The sequence below is a fragment of the Chelonia mydas genome, chromosome 1 (assembly GCF_015237465.2).
Source record: "Chelonia mydas isolate rCheMyd1 chromosome 1, rCheMyd1.pri.v2, whole genome shotgun sequence".
Classification (NCBI taxonomy): Eukaryota; Metazoa; Chordata; order Testudines; family Cheloniidae; genus Chelonia; species Chelonia mydas.
The window spans coordinates 208,554,144-208,566,789 of record NC_057849.1 but is presented as its reverse complement, the minus strand read 5'-3'; the positions used below and the strand labels follow the sequence as shown (position 1 = coordinate 208,566,789).

Genomic DNA, 12,646 nt, shown 5'->3' with positions numbered 1-12,646 from the left:
GTTTTCAATCTTCGCATATTGTGACCCCTGGTGTGTAATCAGCAGGCCTTCCATGACGGCTTAGGGTATGTCTACACTGCAATCAGAGGTGTAACTGCAGCACTTGTAGACATGAGTTAACTTTGATCTAGATAGATCAAATAACAATAGCAGTGAAGCCTGGATGGTATGGGCAGCAGCATGGGCTACCTGCTGAATTGCACACCCAGACCCGTGCTTCCCTGGCTTCACTGATATTTTTATTCAAGCCAGCTAGATCAAAGCTCACTATTTTTTATAGATTCCAAGGCCAAAAGGGACCCTTGTGATCATCTAGTCTGATGTCCTGTATAACACAGGTCAGAGAACTTCCCCAAAATAACAAGGAGTCCTTGTGGCCCCCTAGTGACTAACTAATTTATTTGGGTATAAGCTTTCATGGGCTAAAACCCACTTCATCAGATGCATGGAGTGAAAAAGACAGTAAGCAGAATATATATTCTAGCACATGAAAAGATGGGAGTTGCCTTACCAAGTGGGGGGTCAGTGCTAACGAGCCAATTTAATTAAGGTGGAAGTGGCCTATTCACAACAGTTGACAAGAAGGGGTGAATACCAAGGGAGGGGAAATTACTTTTGTAGTGCTAATGAGGCCAATGCAATCAAGGTGGCCCATTTCCAACAGTTGACAAGAAGGTGTGAGTATCAGCAGAGGGAAAATTACTTTTTGTAGTGACCCATCCACCCCCAGTCTTTATTCAGGCCTAATTTGATGGTGTCAAGTTTGCAAATTAATTCCACATTAGCCACAACATCAGGGGCTTGTTCACCTGCATATCTACCAATGAGATATATGCCATCATGTGCCAGCAATGCCCCTCTACCATGTGCATTGGCCAAACCGGACAGTCTTTGCGCAAAAGAATAAATGGACACAAATCAGACATCAAGAATTGTAACATTCAAAAACCAGTAGGAGAACACTTCAGTCTCCCTGGACACTCAATAACAGACTTAAAAGTGGCAGTTCTTCAACAAAAAAATTTCAAAAACAGACTCCAATGAGAAACTGCAGAACTGAAATTAATTTGCATACTGGACACCATCAAATTAGGCCTGAATAAAGACTGGGAGTGGATGGATCACTACAAAAAGTAATTTTCCCTCTGCTGATACTCACACCTTCTTGTCAACTGTTAGAAATGGGCCACCTTGATTGCATTGGCCTCATTAGCACTACAAAAGTAATTTTCCTTCCCTTGGTATTCACCCCTTCTTGTCAACTGATGCGAATAGGCCACTTCCACCTTAATTGAATTGGCTCGTTAGCACTGACCCCCCCACTTGGTAAGGCAACGCTCTTCTTTTCATGTGCTAGGACAGGGGTCGGCAACCTTTCAGAAGTGGTGTGCCGAGTCTTCATTTATTCACTTTAATTTAAGGTTTTGCGTGTCAGTAATACATTTTAATGTTTTCTAGAAGCTCTCTCTATAAGTCTATATATTATATAACTAAACTATTGTTGTATGTAAAGTAAACAAGGTTTTCAAAATGTTTAAGAAGCTTCATTTAAAATTAAATTAAAATGCTGACCTTACGCCGCCAGCCCACTCAGCCCACTGCCAGCCTGGGGTTCCATTCACCTAGGCCGGCAGTAGGCTGAGCAAGGCCTGAGGCCGGGACCCCGGCTGGCATGGGGCAGGCAGCCAGAACCCCAGACCGGCAGCAGGCTGAGCGGGACCGGCGGCCGGGACGCCAGACCGGCAGTGAGCTGAGCGGGGCCGGTGGCCGGGACGCCGGTCTGGGATCCCGGCCCTGCCCACATAGAGTGGGTACCTACCTTCTCCCTGGTTCTAGCCCATTCTCTTCCTCTCTCTCTGCACTGAGCTGAGGGTGGGAGTGCACTGAGCATAGGGCTGGGGGTGAAGGAGCAGCCTAGGGGTCGGGGTATCGGGTCTGGCCAGGAGCTAGAATGAGGGAGGGGCTCAGGATTGGGGCAGGAGGTTTGGGTGTGGAGTGCTTAACTGGGCAGCTCCCATTTGGTGCGAGGGGTGCAAGTGGGAATGTGTGGGTGATGCAGGAGCTCCCGTTTGCTGCTCAGGATGGGGGTGGGAATGTGGGGGGTGCAAGAGTCAGGGCATGGGGTGTGGGGGGGGCTGGGTATGTGTGAGGGGTGCAGGAGTCAGGGCAGAGGGCTGGGGGCACATGAGGAGGGTGCAGAAGTCAGGGCATGGGGTGTGGGTATGTGTGGGGGTGCTGGAGTCAGGGCTGGGGGCGTGGGGGGATGCAGGAGTCAGGGCAGGGGGCTGGAGGTATGTGAGGAGAGTGCAGGAGTCAGAGCATGGGGTGTGGGGGGTGCAGGAGTCAGGGCAGGGGGTTGGGGGAATGTGAGGGGGTGCAGGAGTCAGGGCATGGGATGTGGGGGGGCTGGGTTTGTGTGGGGGGGCTGGAGTCAGGGCTGGGGTCATGGGGGGTGCAGGGGTCAGGGCAGGGGGCTGGGAGCACCCCCACGACCCTAGCCCACACCCCCAGCCCCCTGCCCAGAGCAGCTCATGGCAGGGGGCTGGAGGGGATATGCCCTGATTCCACTCCCCCGTCCCCAAGACTCCGTCTCCGCCTCCTCCCCAGAGCAGCGAGCGCGCTGCAGCTCCGATTCTCCCCCTCCCTCGCAAGGGCCATCAGCTGATGGGCAGCAGGGAGGGAGAGGAGGAGGGGCAGGAACCCAGCACGGTGGGGGAAGAGGCGGGGGACGGGGAACCTTGTCTGCCCTGCAGCAGCAGCCAGCAGGACCAAGCTTCTTCACCCTGCCCCCCACGGGGGCGGGGGGAGGGGGAAGAGAGGGCCAGGGCGGGCAGGATTTTTAATGGCACGCTGCTACCTGCCAGGGTCCCGGCCTGGGTTCGGCAGCGGGCTGAGCGGGGCCGGCAGCTGGGACCCGGCAGGCAGCAGCGTGCCATTAAAAATCGGCTTGCGTGCCATCTTTGGCACACGTGCCATAGGTTGCCGACCTCTGTGCTAGAATATATATTCTGTTTATTGTCTTTTTCACGCCATGCATCTGATGAAGTGGGTTGTAGCCCACGAAAGCTTATGCCCAAATAAATTTGTTAGTCTCTAAGGTGCCACAAAGACTCCTCGTTGTTTTTGCTGATACAGACTAACACGGCTAACCTGTCCCCGAAATAATTACTAGAGCAGATCTTTTAGAAAAACATCCAATCTTGATTTAAAAATTGTCAGTGATGGAGAATCCATCCATGACCCGTGGTAAATTGTTCCAATGATTACTTAGTCTCACCATTAAAAATGTATGCCTTGTTTCCAGTCTGAATTTGTCTAGCTTCAACTTCCAGCCATTGGATCATGTTATACCTTCTCTGTTTGCTTGAGGAGCCCATTACTAATATTTATTCCCCATGTAGGCTCTTACAGACTGTGATCAAATCACCCCTTAACCTTCTCTTTGTTAAACTAAATCGATTGAGCTCTGATTGCAGTGCAGATGTATCCTTAGTTAGGGAAACCCTGTGCTGTGAGATTAGGCAGCACAAGCTGCATTAGTCAGCCTAAGAGCCAAAGAGAACCATAGAATTTGTGTGTGTCCAGTAGCCTTAATAAAGAATCCCTTCATATTCGTTGCCACAGTGTCCCAGCTCTTGTCTGCAGTGAGGGACATCACATGTGATTCCCTTCAGATGTATGCACCTCAACTCCCCAAAAACATTGTGCTTGTTCCCTATAGAGCTTCCAAGGAGGAGCTGTGGTTTCCAGGCCTTTCTGAGAATTATTCACAAGTGGTAGAGGAAATCCACAGGTGCTGGGGAAAAGTGGCTTCTCCTCACCTCCAGGCAACTGCTGACTTGTTTGCTCATATACTAGTGTGTGAACGAAAATGAAGCGCTTTGAAATACGAAGCAGTGGCCCGGAATCACCCTTCAGGTGAGTGACTGCACCAGGGTAGCTGGCAATGGTTACATGAGTCTAAGGCCAGCTTCATCCTAGTAGCTGTTTGCTGGTATAACTACACCAGTATACTATACCAGCAAAGGACTCCTTGTGTGGACACAGCTTAGATTGTTTTGCCAGCATAGTTTATTCCAGCCCCCCAAGCAAAATAAGATATATCGGCAAAGACGCAGCTTTCCTAAAACAGCTCTCGATTGGGTATCACCCCTCCTCACTCCCCTGACTGACACAGTTATGCCGGCAAAAGTCCATAGTATAGACCTGGCTTTAGTGGCTCCAGGTGTTCAGAGATCCAGCAGGACCAAGAGGTGCCAGATATGTAATCCTTAGGAGTGCAACATAATTTCATGGAGAGAACACTCAGGAGGTGAGTGAAATTAGAATGGGGATCTGAGTATTTGTCAGGGATAACAGGGCTGACTGACTGACAGATGGAGGGCGTTCTGGGCACTTGAGGGGATTTGGCAGGTGGGATTGGATCGCCATATTTAATTTGCCATGAGGAGTGTTTGGAGGCAGGCCATTTTAAGGGGGAGGTTCAGCAAATGATGCGGGGAGAGAGGCTGTTTGTTAGAGGGGATTCCATATGTCATAGACATTAGGAGGGTAAGTTCATTTGGAGGGAGGACTGGACAGTTTGATAGCTGGGAGGGGGAGGCTGGGTTGGGGAAATTTTGGAGATGTAGATGTGTTCATCAACAGGGAGGAGGTGGGGGCAAAGGGGGCTTGCAGGTGGTTGAGCTACTGAGAGGGAATTTGGGGATCTTGAGGAATTTAGGAGGGTTAAGTAACAAGGAGGGGGCTTAGGCACTTGGGGGAGGGGACCAAATGGATAAATGTATCGTCAAGTTTCTAAGGATTTACTCTGTATAGGACACACATTCATCTCTCCACTTCTCAGGGCTGCATGTTTCTTCTGTTCCTGAGCTGAGCTAGGGAGCCAGATCTGTAGGACTCACAGGAGCTATTCCCTCTTTTCCCTCTGCAGCTGCAGCATCCCTGTGGTGTCTCATGTTCCTGGGAGCTTTGAATTAATCCACTACGTCTGGGCATTCAGGTAAAGAGCCAGCAGCTGTTATTGAACACGCCCAGCCGGGCTGAAGGTCTGCACGGAATTGACTGAATACTTCCAAAAATGCCCCGTCCCAGCATGGAACCAGGCCTGCTGTAAAACCCGGCATGGATTCTACAGGCGGCAGCCTCTCTGCTTGGGTCTTCCTCAAATCCTGGTCCAGACCTTAAATGACTGGTATTCCTCCTGGGCATTACTTATGTGAGAAGTGGGGCTGGAATACTGTGATGCTGAGTGTATTATAAATGCCTTGACTATATAGTTTGACCAATAGATAGATGGAACAATAGGACTGAATAAAACAGATAGGCAGACTGATGGAAAGTGGATAGCTATATAAGATAGATGGACTTCAAGCTCCTATGGGCAGGGACCTGTCTAGCTAACCCTAGGGCTATCCCCACACAAGTTTGGGCATGGTACACATTATAAATAGCAATAATAAAGATAGACACATGCCTCTTTGCTGGGTGCTGATTTTTCCCTGTCTGGTTTGTATTTGTTCCCTGCAGGTTGGAGACCCATGTGGCAAAAGACACAACAGCAACCCTGGCACTCCGAGAAGAAGTTAATGAGTGCTGAGAGAGAACAAGGAGGTGAGTCGGTCCGCAGCAGTGCTGAAGCAGGAACATCCCCTTCCCCACAGGGTTTGGCTAAAGCCCAGAAGAAGCCTCATTGCTGGTGGAAAATCTTGCAATTCAGAGTGCGATTAGAAAAGCAAAGCACATAACTGGACAGTATTGAGTGCCACCAGCTACAGATGCCGACTGGCCAGTGTAGAATGCTGCAGGCAAACTGCACAGTGCCTCTCTGGGAAGCAGGACCATTTCATCCTCCAGCACCATCACTGGCTTTGTATTCACCTTTTCATCCTCTCACTTCTTCTGGATACCTACCGCCTTCCCAAGATCTCATCTGTGATCTTCAATGGTTTTCATCCTCCCCAGGACTCCACTCTCTGTGCCAGGGATCTCCCTTATGTATCAGAGAGAAAAAGAAGGCTTTGTCTACTCTAGCACTTTTGTCAACAAAACTTTTGCCAGTCAGGGTGTGAAAAAAACACACACCCTGACCGACATAAGTTTCACTGACAAAAGTGCCGGTGTGGACAGTGCTGAGTCAGTGAAAGATGCTCTCCTGCTGATGTAGCTACTGCTGCTCCTTGGGGATGGTTTCATTATGCTGGTGGGAGATCTCTCTCTCTTTGGCATAGAGCGGCTACACAGGAGACCTTACAGTGGTGTGGATGCAGCGGTACAGCTGTGCTGCTATAAGGTCTGTAGTGTAGATATAGCCTAACTAATCCCATGAGTATAATCAATGGCAAAAATCAAGGCCAAAATATTTGAAATACACTAGAAATATGTGATAACCAGTGTTGCTGACTCACAGCTGTTTACCTGCTTTTGTGGGATTTTTCTCAGAACTGGATCAGGAAAATGTGCTAATTTAGATTTCTGGAGCCATGTTCTGAAAGGTGGTGAAGCACTGGAATGCGTTACCTAGGGAGGTGGTGGAATCTCCATCCTTAGAGATTTTTAAGGCCCGGCTTAACAAAGCCCTGGCTGGGATGATTTAGTTGGGGTTGGTCCTGCTTTGAGCAGGGGGTTGGACTAGATGACCTCCTGTGGTCTCTTCCAACCCTAATCTTCTATGAGTCTACGATTTTGAAGCAGAACTCCCCACTGAAATCAATTAGGAATTCTGCTTTGAGACTGATGGCTAAATATGGCCCCCAGTGTGTAACAAATAGTTCCCTTCCTATTCTTTCCCCTACCTCCCACCCCATTCATTGGCTTCCTACCTGCCCCCCTCTTCTACCTCTACACCCACATTCTTTTTTTCAGACTTGTTCTCTCTCTCTCTCTCTCTCTCATTCTTTCTCTCTCTCTTTCTCTGTGTGTGTCTTGTTCTCTCTGTCTCCCTCTCCCAACACACCTCCCCTTTCTCTTATGAAGCTCCATTCCCCTTGTCTGACTCACCCCTCCCTTCCTGGCCTCCTTTGCTTCTCTCTCATGGGTGGTTTTGTCTCTCTGGTTTGTGTGGTCTGCCCTGCACATTCCAGCTCTTTTCTCTTCAGGACCCAACATGTTCCACACAGAGAGGGGATTTATAAAATGGATTATGCTTTGCTATTCAGTCTTTTGTTTTCAGAACACACCTTTTTCTTTTGTTTTATGTATTAGGATGTCTGTGTGTCTCTGTACATATTTGTGTGTCTCTCTACTACGTGTGAGTCTGTGTGTCTATAGTATGAATGTGTATATGTAAATTGGTGTATCTGTTTCATTGTGCATGTTACATACAAATACATAGGGCCTGATCCTTCTGTTACATGTAAGACCTTTGCCACTGACCTCATTGTAAGCAGGATTGAGACTGAGTGTATTTGTTTCTGTCAGATACGTTTGTTTCTGTGTCATGGCTGTGAATGGGTGCAACACTCCATGTGCATGTCAGGGCTGTGCCTTGAGATGTGACAGTCTGACTTGGGGGAGAGGGGAGATTTCAGAAGGTGGAAAATATTTTAAAAGCCCCCTTGAACTGCACTCACAGCAGAATCCAGTGGAGGGAGAGAATTTAAACACCGCCTTGAAATAAATCCCAACTAAGGGAGTCTCCACCAGCAAGAGAGATTTGAAACAGCAGGTCTGGATGTTGCATATGCGTGTATGTGTCTGTGACACAGGAACTTTGCCCAAACTTCTTCATTCAGAGCAGCCCCTCTTTCAGCCTTGGCTTTCACTGGAGGAGGAGGAGGAGGAGGAGGACAGAGCTGGGAGGGGGACTGTTCCATTAGCTCAGCAGGGAGAAAGTATTCCCATACCCATCCAACAAAGCAGCTACTTCTTCTCTTCTCCACCCACAATGGAGTGGTAGAGTCTTGCTGCTCCTCTCTATGGGCCAGATGCTCCCCTTTGTAGTTAAAAGGGGCAGAAAAGGGAAAGACGTGAAAAAATTTACTACAGAACTGAGCTGAGTAAGGGCCTGGTGCTAAGAAGGGCTGAGTACCTAAAACTTCCACTGAAGTTAATAGCAGCTGCAAGAACTCAGCAGGTGCTCAGCATCTCTCAGGATTAGGACCCTAATTAATATGTATCCATCTAGTCATAAGGAGTGGGGAAAAGGCTTGTAGTAATCAGGGGCTGTGGGGATTAAGGGGATCCCACTGAGGGGATTAAGAAACCGGCTATGCTTTTGGGAAAGGTGTAGACAACTGTGCACTGCTACACTTACAGCACAATCTGCAGGAAGGGCCACTGTGTGTGGAAAAGTGCAGAAAACTTTTTAGAGTACCTTACAGTCAGATCTGTGGCCATGTCTGCAGATGGCCCCTTTTTTAAATAGCCACTGAATCATATGTATTGTGGTGGGCTGGCTGAGTGTGTGTATGTTTATATCAGTGCCTTGTTCTGGAGGGAATCATAACTGCTTAACTGTGTGTCATAGGCCTTACACTGCTAGCAGCAAAGGAAGATTCCCCTTCAATAGCTGGCACCTGGGCTTTAGGAGGAGGCACCTCCAAGTTCTACCCCTTTCCACTAACATAGGCCCAGTTTCTAATCTGCCAGGGGGTGCTCACCCTGGCCCTGCCCCCACTCCACCCCTTTCCCCAGTGCCCCACCCCCGACCTGCTTCTTCCCACTCCCGCTCTGCCCCGCCTCTTCCATGCCCAGTTCTGCCCCCTTCCCCTGGCACGCTGCGCCCTCACTTCTCCCCCTTCACCTCCCCTGTGCCTCCTGATGCCACAAAACAGCTTTTATGGCAGGCGGGAGACGCTGGGAGGGTGGGGGAAGTGCTGATTTGCAGGGCCCGCTAGCGGGCAGGAGGCGCTGGGGGAAGGGGAAGGTTCTGATGGGGGGCTGCCAGTGGGTGCTAAGCATCCACCATTTTTTTCCTGTGGGTGCTCCAGCCTCTGGAACTCGTCATCTGGTCTCTGCCCCGCGAGCCTCCCTGGCTGCCCCGATGTGCAAATTAAGTCGGCTGAATGCCATCCAGCTTGTCTGCCTCTGAACAGCACCCAGGAACCATCTGTATGTGCTCATGCTTCATACCATCCAGTTCCTCACCCTTGTGCCACACCCCAACACCACGTGGTGGGACCTGTTGCCACTTAATGAGGGTGAAGAGCCCCATTGGGCCAGTCTGTATTACACTCTGGTCCCATGGTTCACAGGTGATATTAGCTGGTGGCTCCTTCATGAAGCCATAAGGACAGGTATCTACCTGGCACAGTTTACAAACTCCCCAGACACCTGTCCTTTCTGCAGCAAGAGGGAGATCCTGGCACACATCTATATAGGTTGCATCAGGTTGCAGGCCCGATTCCAGCTCCTACAGAAGCTCTTATAGAAGTTCTGGCTGCACTTTTCTTGCACTTCCTGATCCTCACGCTCCATCTGTGGCCTCACAAAGTTGCAGGATCTCCTCAACAACCTCTTCCTGGCACTGGCCATGATGGCCATCCATCATGTCAGAAGGAGGAAGTTGGATGGGGTTGAAGGGTTGCTCTGCAACTGTGAGGCCTATTTCTGCTCCTTCTTGAAGTCACATCTCCAGGCAGAGTTCATCTAGGTCATCTCCTCTGGCTCCCTGGGTGCCTTCGAGGAGCAGTGGGTGCTGTCTGGGGCTCCTTGCTTTTGAACCCATGATGCTCACTACCATCCCTGTTCTTTTCATTTGTTGTCCCCCAAATTTACTATACTTGAGCAGTGGGTTCAGTTGCTCCTCCTCTTTGGCTGGGGGAGGGATCTTTAGATGTAGCCTGGCTTGGGCCCACCCTTTCCCCCAGGAACGCAATAGGTGTGGGGCCCATTTTTGTTCCCTGCAATGTTCACTGGCTCCTTAGAAACCTTGAGGAGCAGTGGGTGCTGTCCCCTTTTGGCTTCTTGATTTTTGCCAAAGACCTTCACTGTCCCTGTTTTTCCATTTGTTGTCCCAAGTACTCAGTTGTGCCCTGGGTTTGCTGGCACAGTCCCTGGCTAAGGGGAGTGCCTTGCGCTGTGTCTTCCATTTTCCTGGTACCCACAACAGGCATCACAAAGTTCCGTGTGGCCATGGTGTAGAGCCCAAGGGGCTGGAAATTTCTTCTCTCTCTCCCCCCAGTGCAAATTCTGCGGGGAGCTGTGGGTCACTGCTGTCACTTTTCTGAACAACCTGCTTTGCTTTGCCGGAGCAGCATGTGCAGCTCTTGAGCTCCGCCCCACTCTTGATCCCACACCTCTGCGGACTAGCCCCTGTCAGGGGAGGGGACAGTGTCCCGTGGGGGACCTCGCTTGCGCTGGGAGCTGGGCTCCCTCTGGGCGTTTCTGGGCAGGGCTGGGGCACCGAACTGGGTGGAGGTTTTGCAGTGAGCTGCAGCACTTCTCGGCGCCCAGCTCACGGGAGCACCTAGGCCTCGGTGACACGCGAGAGCGATGACCAGGGCGGAGCTGTGCGGCAGGACCCAGCCTGCAGCAGCTCTGACTCCACCCCCCAGGCAGAGGGGAGCCCCAGCCCGGAGCGCTGAGTCCCGCGCACTGGAAGGACGAGGGGACCCCAGCCTGCTCTGGAGGCGCTGGGCGGAGCGTGAGTAGAAAGGAGACGGCCCCAGCGTAGAGCTCCGCCCCCGCCCCACCCCACAGGCAGAGCGGAGCCGCAGGGACAAGGGAGTCTGAGTGGGGGACTGGCCCCCGCGCGGAGCCCCGCCTCCGGCAGCTCGGGAAATGCTGCCGGTGGAGTGGAGAGGGAAGGAGCCGCGGCGGCTGGGATTGGGGATCTGGCGGGGGAAGCAGCGGCTGCAGCAGTAGCGGGAGCTGCTGCTCCGGGGCGGGGGGGGTCCTGCAGCCATACAGAGCTCCCTGCGCATTGCACTGAACCTCGGGAGCTGAGCCGGGCCTCTGCAGGGGGAGAGGAGGAGCAGGGGGCTGAAGGGAGACAGGCAGCTCAAGGGAGAGTGATACTGGGAGAAATCCGAGCAAGGGAGAGCGAGAGATCCCACCCTGGGGAAGAGCCAGAACAAGGGAGAGAAAGAGATCCCAAATCAAGGGAGAGCGAGAGATCGTAGTAAGTGGTAGAGCGAGAGAGATCCCAGCACGAGGGAAATTCCAAGAAGAGATTAGAAGAAGAAAGAGATCGGGAGAAAGGTCCCAGCAAGAGGGAGTGAGAGCCTAGCAAGAAAGAGACCCCCATGAGAGGAGTCTCCCAAGCAAGAGATCCTATGAAAAAATCAATCCCAGTAACAGAGAGAGGCAGGCAGAAAGCGATCAACAAGCCTGAGAAGACAAAGCACTAGTCAATGTACAGTAAGTAACAATCCTGCACTGGCCCCAAGGAGATGGACTAGATGAGACCTACATTCTTTGTGTTTTAACTTTTCTGATGCTATGAGATTGGCATAATTCTAGCAGAAAAGATCCCTGAGAAAGCTTCCTGAATGACCCTAGAAAGATCAAAGTAAAGAGGAATATTATTAGGATCCCTGCAGAATAGACTGCAGAGAAAGAGAGAGGGAGAAAGAGGTATCACCGTATACCAGCAGGAGAAGGGAGAACACAGGAGAGAGAGAGATCACAGAGTAAAGACGTTGTGATCCCATCAGAAGAGATCTGAGAGGGAGCCATCATCCAGGACATCCTCAGTTCTCTGTTGTGAGATCCTAGGGGAGAAAGAGAAACAAACCAGGTACTTTTTCTGAGTGACATTCCAACTCCTTTTTTATGGGAAAGGGGGTTTGTGCTGTTTAAAAACCTGTGTTAGTGGGGCTGGAAGCGGGTGTCCAGACTTCCTTCTTCTGTCAGATGCTATATGCAAGCAGAGAGGGGAGAGATGAGCGGTATGAAATCAGGTCATGGTTTTGCTACTGCACAGCTGGGCTCATGGATATTACAAGCACAAGCAGATATTTCTCCCACATGCATGGCTTTCAGTTTGCTTGTTTCTGGCTATTTTTCCTCTCTGTAGCTCTTTCAAGAGCATCTGCTAAATGATGCCTTTTCTTTTCCTGAAACGGAGAAATGTGTGGAGTAGGTTTACCCTTGGTGTAACTCTGCTGAAGTTGATGGAATTACACTAGGAATGCCTTTGGCCCTTGCATGTAGGTTGTTTAATGTGCCTGCAGTGGGGCATGCAGGGTATATATGTGTTTGTGGGGGAAGGAGGGGCAGGGTAGGGGTTAAAATTAACCTACTTCCTGGGGATGGTGGAAATTAATATACTCAACTGACAAAATCTGTGTGAATGTGTGGGTTGTGACAGTTAACCTAACATTTACTCTATGGTCCCAGTGAAATGATCTAACTTCATTCAAAGTCTCACCTCCTATACTCCTGTCCCTTGGTTGAGGAGATCTCTTGCCCTCTCCCCCAGCTACGTGGACAGAAGATGAAAGATAGTGAGGGAAAGAGTGCCCCAAGAGGGGAATCCCTCAATAGCCCTATTACTCCTTAATTATTCTGCTGGGGGTGGGGAGGGAGAGACCAAATGCAAATAGCAAACTGGATTACTAAAGCAGAAGGCAGTGCTGATGGGGGAGTTGCCTCCAGCCATGTCTCCTGCTGCTGCTTAGCCTGGCACTGCCTCTTCTCCCCGTATCCAAGCAGGGTTGCCACCTCAGCTGGGAAGAAAGGGGGCGCTCCCTCCCTCCTACTG

The 12,646-nt window shown here is 50.7% G+C and overlaps 1 protein-coding gene and 1 long non-coding RNA gene across 5 annotated transcripts in view; both read left to right on the top strand.

Annotated features, from left to right (window-relative positions):
• The first annotated feature begins 3,723 nt into the window (after positions 1–3,723).
• LOC119565241 lies at positions 3,724–6,028 on the top strand. Its single transcript, XR_005223876.2, has 3 exons — positions 3,724–3,918; positions 4,934–5,002; positions 5,530–6,028. It is a non-coding gene; the product is annotated as an uncharacterized LOC119565241 (long non-coding RNA).
• A 967-nt stretch (positions 6,029–6,995) lies between these two features.
• The window catches only part of LOC102932912 (ephrin type-B receptor 5), a 133,359-nt gene continuing 127,708 nt past the window's right edge, over positions 6,996–12,646 (top strand). For all 4 annotated transcript variants that reach the window (XR_006290479.1, XM_027830758.3, XM_043545620.1 and 1 more), the window contains exon 1: positions 6,996–11,680. The gene's annotated coding sequence lies outside the window, so the exon portion shown is untranslated. The remainder of the gene's footprint in view (positions 11,681–12,646) is intronic.